Consider the following 10,110-nt stretch of genomic DNA (forward strand, 5'->3'; position numbering starts at 1 on the left):
CACTCTCCTCTAACACCCATCCATCTCTCCCACCATCCACTGTCACCTGTCGACGGAACCTACGCCACCTGTCTTCCTCCACCCTCTCATCTACAATCCTCTCCTCCCTACCATCTGCGGAGTCTTTCTCTCGACTGTCTCCCGATGATGCGGCTACAACTCTCATGTCCTCCCTCTCATCTTCCTTTGATTCTCTGTGTCCCCTCACCACCAAACTAGCTCGGGCCTCCCCCCCAGTCCTTGGCTTTCTGATGCTCTACGAGCTGTCCGAACCGAACTGCGGGCGGCGGAGAGAAAATGGAAAAGGTCCTGTCTCCCCAGTGATATGGCTTCCTTCCATGCCCTCTTATCATCTTTCCATTCCTCTGTCTCTCTAGCTAAATCTTCCTTCTTTCACTCGAAAATTAACGCGGCCGCCTCTAATCCCCGCAAACTGTTTTCAACTTTCTCCTCTCTTCTGGCCCCCCCTCCCCCCCCACCCCCCTAATCACTCACACCTGATGACTTTGTCTCCTTCTTTGAAAAGAAGGTCGATGCTATTCGCAATTCCTTCTCCCAACCCTCCACCCCTGCTGACCCTCCTACCCTCCCCAACTCCCTAACCTCCTTTTCTCCCCTCTCTGACGCCGACACACTGAAACTCCTTACTTCCCACCGCCCAACCACCTGTCCTCTTGACCCCTTCCCCTCTCCCCTCCTACAATCTATATCTTGGGCCTCTCCTCTTCTCGCTATACACCATGTCTCTTGGTTCTGTTATCTCTTCCCACGGCTTTTCTTATCATTCCTACGCTGATGACACCCAACTCTTCATTTCCTTCCCCCCCGACACCCAAATCACCACACGGATCTCTGCCTGCTTGGCTGATATCTCTGCGTGGATGACTTCCCATCACCTGAAGCTCAACCTTGCCAAAACTGAGCTTCTCTACATCCCTGCTAAGTCCTCTCCGTCAATCGACCTCTCATTGACTGTTGAGGACTTTGTAGTTTCCTCCTCCCGTACGGCAAAGAATCTTGGGGTGACTCTTGATAACTGCCTCACCCTGGCTCCACAAGTATCCTCCACTGCCAGAACCTGCAGGTTCTTTCTGTATAATATACGCCGTATCCGTCATCTCCTGACTGAGAAAGCCACCCAGCTCCTAGTCCAGGCGCTCGTCATTTCCCGCCTGGATTACTGCAACTCCCTCCTAGCCGGTCTCCCAGCATGTGCCATCAAGCCCCTCCAGCTGGTCCAGAATGCTGCAGCCCGCCTGATCACCAGTCAGCCCAGGTCGGCTCATGTCACTCCGCTTCTCATTGGCCTCCACTGGCTTCCTATTGCCGCACGCATCCGTTTCAAGGCCCTAGTGTTGGCATTTCAGGCTGCTAAGGGGACTGCCCCACCTTACATACAATCCCTGATCACTCCCTACTCCCCAGCTAGACCACTCCGGTCTGCCAGCTCTGGTCGCCTTACGGTTCCCTCTCTACGTGCACCTGGCGGTCGAGCTGCACGTTCACGCCTGTTTTCCGTTCTGGTTCCTCAGTGGTGGAATGACTTGCCTACCACTGTCAGAACAGCAGAATCCCTCCCCCTATTTCGACGCAGACTCAAAACCCACATTTTCAAACTCTACCTTAGTCCTCCCTCCTGATTTCCCCTGCCCCTCCTTTCTGATATCCCTATCCTTGTCTAACCCCCCCCCCCAAAAAAATAAAAAAAATAAAAAGCACTTCTGATGACAACTATGTTTAGAACAGCATTTCCTGTGTATTGTGCTAGTTTCTGGATGTGATGCTCTGACTTATGGTAGAACCTATGCACTTGTAAGTCGCTTTGGATTAAAACCGTCTGCCAAATGACTAAAATGTAAATGTAAATGTAAATGAGACACCTGGAGGAGGACAACCAGACCTTAAGGACAAAAACAAGCTCTGCACAACATACAACTCCCACCCACACACACACACACACACACACACATGCTACCCCCCCCCACACACTGCCCCACCCACCCCTGCACTGAGACACACACTACCACTGACACACAGCCTACCTCTCCTCATGTAGACACACATACCAGCACCCGCACTCCTAACACTCCCAGAACCAGCAGACCCACAGGACAGCACCCTGGGGCTGAAGTTATAATTCTGTGTGACTCCAATGGCAAATACCTTAATGAAAGGTGGCTATTCCCTGGGAGAAAAGTTATGAAGCTTCGCTGAACAGGTGGCAGTTAAGGCCACACACCAGTACCCGGCAGCCAAAGTTACCATCTCCACTCTGCTGCCCAGAACAGACGTGCCACAGCGAGTGATCCACAGCATCAACGCAGAGGTGTCCCGAGGCTGTGCCCTGCTGCCAAACGTCCACCTGGCTCACCACCGTGACATTCGCCATCAACACCTCTACGACCAGGTGCAATGAGGGGGTGAAGATGTTTGCAAAGGTCCTAAAGGACACTGCGCTGAGCAGGACCTCCACCAACAACCACAGCGAGAAGAGGAAACCAGGCATCCACCCCCGGCACGGTAACCCCCCGCACGCGACCCCCAGACCCTGCCCGCCCATGCAGCGCATCACGGGCAGCTTGACCTGCAGCCACGCCCAGCCCAGCCCCACAGCTACGCGCAGTGACAGCAGGAGCCACAAGCACAGCACCTGGGGACCTGAGTCAGATAAGGGACATGCTAAATTGTACCTGCACAAAACTCATCAGTTAAATGATTGCAGATATGTTGTCTTCAGCTTACATTTGATACTGATAAAATCTTTATTTAAAATACAGTATATATCATATTCAGTGATACAATTGACTACAAGTCAAACATATGTTCAGTGAAATATAATTGATATCAACAATGTCATCTTTCACAATTAGTAGTTGGAATATCCAGGGTCTGCGATGTTCCACCTTTGGGCTGAAGAGCACAGACCCAGACTTTGCACATTCTGTAAATAGTTCTGATATTATAATTCTCCAGGAAACATGGTGCCGTGGAGATGTACCAACACCCTGACCACGTGACTATAGAGAGCTGATAGTGCCCTCTGTAAAACACCCTGTCCACATGACTATAGAGAGCTGATAGTGCCCTCTGTAAAACACCCCTGTGCCAAAGGTGGCAAGGATTCAGGGGCATTATCATTTGGTACAAATGGGAACTCGCTAATTACATTTCCCCACAAAGAGAGGTCAGACACACATTTGGATTCAAATTAAAAAAGAAATAACACAAATTTGGACATTTATATATGTGCAATTTACATGCCCCCATCTGAATCACCATACTATATTGAAGATGGTTTCCAAAATCTCCAGTCTAAAATCCTCCATTTCCAAGCATTAGGCTCTGTACTGATAATGGGAGATCTCATTGCCAGAACAGGTAGAGAGATTGACTATGTCAGTGCAGAAGGGGATATCCATTTCTGTAATGAAACCCCTTTATACCACATGCAGGTCACCACACAAAGGCAGAGCTACGAAAGTGTGGTGAATAAAAATGGCAAGCAGATACTGCACCTCTGTAAAGGCTCCAGCCAGCCAATCAGAATCCTCAGCCCAGCCAGGAGATGTGTGAAATTCAATACCCTGAGCATATTCAGTCGGCTAAGGCAAAAAAGCAACACAAGGACAAAGTCCTGAGGAGTTTCCCAGAGATACTGGTGTCAGATTATTCTGGGCCGGAAGAGAACAGGATCAGGTGCAATGTACTGTTCCACAAGTACCCCACTGCCTGGCACACTGCCTGCACATTGTTAGGACCAGGGGGGACTCTCTGGGGAGATACACATACAGCTCAGTGCTGGGTAGCAGTGTGGTTGATTATGCCATTACAGACATGGACCCAGAATGTATTAATGCATTTAGCGACATGCCACAAACATCCCTCTCAGACCATGGCTGGGTAACTCTATACCTGAAAAAAACAGAACGGGCCTTGAAAGATCACCATCCTGCAGCAAAACTGTTCAACTTAGAGCCTGTAAAACCCCACATTAACCCAATGACGGAATTTAACGGGGGCCAAAGGGGGTTTTGCGTGCTTGTCCTTCTGGCCCAGGTCGGCGTAGCATTGTCTGGGCTCCTTAGAGTTAATTTGGTAGGAACCAGCGCCGAAACGCCCATGGGTTCCCTTCGCACCAGATTACAAGAGCCGTGCGTCACCGATCCTTTAATGGGCAGAAACTTGCTGGCCTCACAGCTAAGAACTACCACAGATGTACCAAGCCGCCGATCGGTCGATCTTTAGCCAGCCTTTCCCCCAGAGTATTCAGTTGTAATTTAGGCTGAAAAGGTACAAGATGAATTAGAGTTATGGAGATCACACAAGTTACAAACAAAATAGTTTATTCACAGACAGGTAGGTTATTAGCTTTAGAATGCCAATAGTCACTCACAGATACACAAATTAAGAATAGAGGTAGAGTAAATCATCATACCTAGCCTGCGTTGGCTACACACAAACAAAGAGTATAGAATATGCCGTGTATGGGAAGCCGATTACGATCTTCCCTTGCTACACATACATGGAACGTGCCGTGCGAGAAGCCGGTTACGGTCTTCCCCTGCTACACATACATACATACATAAATACATACATACCCAAGACATGTTGCGTGGGAAGTCGAATACGATCTTCCTGATATTTACATACACGTACAATATGCTGTGTGGGAAGTCGAATACGATCTTCCCAGATTGGTCTGTCTCTCTTGCTTTTATGCCAAATCCTACGTTTGGAACCAGGCGGCAGTGCCATAAATCAACCTGGGAGGGGTGGTCAAATCTAGAATTTAAACCCCCACCCTTGGGGGTTGTTAAGTAGGGAAAATGAGATGATTCCCAGAGAGGACGTGTAGGTTTTCCCTTGAGTTACTGAAACTATGGTTTATTAAATTCCATTTGGTATGAAATGTATTTCATCCGATTCCTTGATTTTACCGGATCACATCCATACCAAACAGATTACCCTTATGTTTTATTATGTTGCAGTGATCATGAAACTTCCCTCCTGATTATCCATTTTACATGCACTCCCTGTTACCATTACATAAGACTTAATGCAATAACACAAGGATCACATGGACAATGTTTTCAAGGTTTTACCGGGTCTATTTACTATCTTAATAGCAGTTTTGAATATTTAATCTCGGAGAGCAGTCACCGGTGTAATGGCAGCAGTGCCCAAATGAGGGCACTGTGGCATTGTCCGGAGTCTTCCCCCTTGAAGGTGCCCTGGTAGTCGGTCATGGTTCCCATGACTTATTGACCCCTCAACTAAAACATCTTCCCCTTATCTCCTTGGCTTGACACTCCCCAAAGCTAGTTTAAACAACATTGAAACCCCAGCTCTCAGGCCCCTCACAAATGGCAGTCCTTCCTGACCTTAAACACTACGCTATAGGCTGCCCCATCATATCTATGAATGCTGTAGTTGGGAGTTTTCATGATAACTGCATTATGCTGTAAATATGTATTTTTTATCTATCAAGCAGGTGCAGAGATTCCGAGGGTTCGCCAATTTTTATCGACGTTTTATTCGTAATTTTAGCACGGTAGTCGCACCTATCACGGCACTCACGAGAAAGAATGCCCTGGCGTGCTTTGTGTGGACACCTCGTGCAGAGGCGGCATTCGTCGAGTTGAAGAGTAGGTTCTGTTCAGAACCCATCCTGATAACTCCAAACCCATTCCTGCCATTTATTGTCGAGGTTGAGGCATCCGAGCTGGGGGTAGGGGCCAGTCTACCTCAACAGTCTCCCCAAGATCAAAAGGTGCATCCCAAGTCTTACAGTGGGGACATGCCTCACGGCTGGCAGGGCATCCCAGGGTTCACCGTACAAAAGATTTGTTGTCCCGACGGTTCTGGTGGCCGGGGATGGAAAAGGATGTCAGTGAGTTTGTGGCCGCGTGTCCGGTATGCACGCGCAGTAAGGGCTCCCACCGTCCACCATCAGGGCGCCTACGGCCGTTACCTATCCCTAGGCATCCCTGGAGCCACATAGCATTGGATTTTATTACAGGATTGCCACCATCGGAGGGTAAAACGGTCATTCTTGTGGTGGTGGATCGTTTTTCTAAGGCGCCTCATTTTGTGGCACTGCTGAAACTACCATCGGCAGTGGAGACCGCACGGTTGGTGGTTGACCACATATTTAGATTGCACGGTCTGCCTCAGGACGTAGTGTCCGATCGCAGACCCAAGTTCGCTTCTCGGTTCTGGCGGGCGTTCTGTTCTCTGTTGGGAGCTTCGGTGAGCCTTTCATCTGGCTTCCACCCTGAAACTAATGGGCGAAACTGCTGGAACGGAACGCACCAATCAAACACTCGAAAACACGCTCCGGTGCCTGGCAATCGACAATCCCACTTCGTGGAGCCCCCAACTCACGTGGGCGGAGTACGCCCATAATTCACTACAGAATGCTTCCACAGGTCTCTCACCTTTCGAGGTGCAGTTCGGGTATCCTCCACCACTGTTCCCGGAATTGGAGAGAGGGGGCGAAGTGCCCTCTGCGGAGGTCTTTGTTCGGCGGTGCCGGGACACTTGGAGTAAGGTGCGGGCTGCGCTCTTAAGGGCTACTGCCAACCAATCGAGGTTGGCCGACAGGCATCGCCGGTCGGCGCCCTGCTATAGGGTGGGACAACGGGTGTGGTTGTCCACGCGTGATTTACCTTTACGGGTCGAGTCACGTAAGCTCGCGCCTCGATACTTAGGGCCATTCAAAATTATCAAAAAGATCAACCCCGTTACAGTGCGCCTCCAACTACCCCGTTCTATGAGAATCCACCCCACATTCCACATCTCCCGCCTTAAACCGGTGTTGACAAGTGTGTTGGCCCCTGCGGAGGTTTCTCCACCACCTCCACGGCCGATTGACGTGGGTCCATTCTATACGGTGCGTCGCATTCTGGCGGAGCGTCGCGTGGGCAGGGTAAACAATTTCTCATAGACTGGGAGGGGTTTGGCCCTGAAGAGCGCTGTTGGGTCCCCTCGAGGGATATTCTGGACCCAGAGCTGATTTGTGAGTTTCGCAGGCGGGGGGCGGAAGGAGCGTCTGAGGCCGCTCCTTAGTAGGGGGGTCCTGTCATGGTGGGAAGTAATGACCCAGTGTGACCACCAGAGGGCTGGGGCTCATTTTCTTCACCTGGGCTTCATTAGCGCCAGGGGAATTCTCCTACGGAAGAGTATTTAAGGCCGGTACTGACAGTCTTTCAACGCTTTTGTGTCCAACTGTTCGCTCTTGCGCAAAGCCGGTATAAGCACAAGGTAGACTCTGTCAGTCAGGTACTGTGCTGGTGTGTGCCTTTACGAAACAAAACAAAACAAAACAGGTAAGGAAGGCGTCCAGTATTAAGGGTTGTAAACTGAAGCCTACCTTAAGGGTCTTGGTATCTTTCTTTTTATTTTGGGCTCGTGTGAGCCGGTGGTAGAGGGACATTGTCCCGGGTAATGTATTTTGGTTTGTTTTTTCTTCCTGAGCTGCGTCTCAAGAGTTTTATTTTTCGTGCCTAGTATTTTTCGCTAGGTTGTATTTTCTTTTGTTTCTCTGTCTGCAACCGTCAGTGCTCGCCTTTTAAGCACTAAGTTTGGTTTGGTGTTTCGCCCTGTTTTATAAGAGTTGTTTTTTGTTCAACTGCCGTTTTGGCTTTATTTCTGTTTTCATTCAAAATCGCCTTCAGGTTAGTTTCTGTTCCTCCCCGTTTCGGGAGAAGGATTTATTTTCAGTTTTCTGTGTACCCTGTGTTCTGTGTATAAAAGAATAAATGCAAAATACATGGAAAAACTAAAACAACACGAAACTAACACTAGAAATGGAAAAACGAAGTGAAACAAAATAAGAAATACATCACATAGGGTGAAGTCAGGCCATTTGGCCATCAGTTAAAATGGGCCAGATAAGGTTGGAGTGTCTTTAAGATTTAATAGTCAATCTCTGCAAATAATCTCTGATGGTTGCCACAATAGTATTTGACATGTAGAAACTGTTTTGTTTGGTCTAACATTGCTAAAGATGGCGGGGCAACGTTTGATACAGAGACTGTTGGAGAAAAAAACATGATGAGTGCCCTGTCAATGATAAGGTTGATAAATGTATCAGCAACAAATGCACATTGACAAGTACAGTTTTATGATCCGATTCTTGATGGCCTCTTTCAGAAAAATAGCAATATTTATTTTATTAAATGCACTTTTAGTTACTGGCCCATTTTACCTTAATGTGTCAGATAAAATGAGTCATTTAATTTAAAATGGGCAATCTTCTGCATTGACGTTTAGCAGAAATGTTGATGGTTACATTAATGGCATTTGGCAGACGCTCTTATCCAGAGCGACATACAACAAAGTGCATACCCATAACCAGGGATAAGTGTGGTGAAAGACCCTAGAGGGAAGTACAATTTCAACTGCTACCTGCACAATAAAGAACCAGGTTTGGTTCCTCTTATTGAAGCCTATTCAAATATTATTCAAAAGATTCAAGCCTGGATATGTCATAGTCCAATAGTAGACAAAGCACCTTTATAAATAATTGTCCACACACACACACACACACACAAACTCACACACAGCATGCACACACATACAGAGTAGCTTAATGTGTTAGATAAAATTAGCCAGTAATTTCAGTTAAAATGGGTTACCTTCTGCATTGACTTTCAGCAGATATTTTGATGGTTCCTCTTATTGAAACCTATTCAAATATTATTCAAAATATTCAAGCTTGGATATGTCATAGTCCTATTGTATAGACGTAACACCTTTATAAATAAATGTACACACACACACACACTCACACGCAGCATGCACACACACATACACACAGTCACATGCATATGGCCACAAACATGCATATACACACACAAACACACACATGCACAAATAGGCTACATGCACATGCAGGCACACATGTGTAAATGTACACACAAATTCACTCTCCTCACACACACAGGCACACACACATGTTCAGACAATGAGTTTAGTTTTTGAAAGTAATTCATGCGTTTTCATGTAATTGCTGTTGTCTTTCAATATTTTCCATTGTTAAACACCCACAGATCCACCTCTATGATGCCTTGTTCAACTAAAAATGAAAGAAAGAACATTCATTGTTTAGAACGATGTTTTAGCTGAATAGGTGGCCCATTATACCTGATCACAGTACCCTTGTCTTGGGGGGGAACATCTGATACTTAAATCTAGCTCTAGGACTGAAGCAACACAGAATGATAGCGGACACCTGACTTAATAGATAAGAAACGTATTTGAGAGCATTGTGTCCATAGCTATTTTCATAGTGTGAAAGATGACTAACCAACAGATGACTTACCTGACTTCACCCGACACTTTATTTTAATGAATCACACTAGTTTAATTAACAATTGTATGCTATTTTGGACACAATATTCTTTTATTTCACTGTGTCCCTGGTCGGGGAAAGATCTCTAACCGTGGGTAAGGGGCTCTGGCGAATGAACACGAGCCATCTCCAAGACCCCCAGGTGCAACTCTCCTTCTCGAGAAGATACCTGGAGTGGGTGAGTCTGAAACATCTCTTTGACTCCCCGGTGGAGTGGTGGGAGATGGTGAAGGAGCAAGTGCGGGGCTACTTTCGGGTAGTTGGGCAGAGGAAGGCGAGAGAGGAGGGAGTACCAGCTGGGAGGGAGCCCTTCACCAGGACCAAAACAAAATCTGGAGCTGGAGTGGTGTGGCCCTTGTCCTACCCATTCTGCTCTATGTGGGGAGGGTGTTTCCCCCAGACAAAGCCACCAGTAAGCAAATTACCCAGTTGGCTTTCCGCTTTGTCTGGGGGAGTAAATGGTAAATGGTTGGCATTTATATAGCGCCTTTATCAATGCGCTGTAAAATTGATGCTTCTCATTCACCCATTCACACACTCACACACTCACACACTCACACACTGACAGAATGGCTGCCATGCAAGGCACCGACCAGCTCGTCAGGAGCATTTGGGGGTTAGGTGTCTTCCTCAGGGACACTTCGACACAGCCCGGGCGGGGGATCGAACCGGCAACCCTCCAACTGCCAGACGACTGCTCTTACTGTCTGAGCCATGTTGACATCAGTGCTTTCTTGGGCTGTTTATGACCGATA

Source organism: Conger conger, chromosome 1, assembly GCF_963514075.1.
Source record: "Conger conger chromosome 1, fConCon1.1, whole genome shotgun sequence".
NCBI lineage: Eukaryota > Metazoa > Chordata > Actinopteri > Anguilliformes > Congridae > Conger > Conger conger.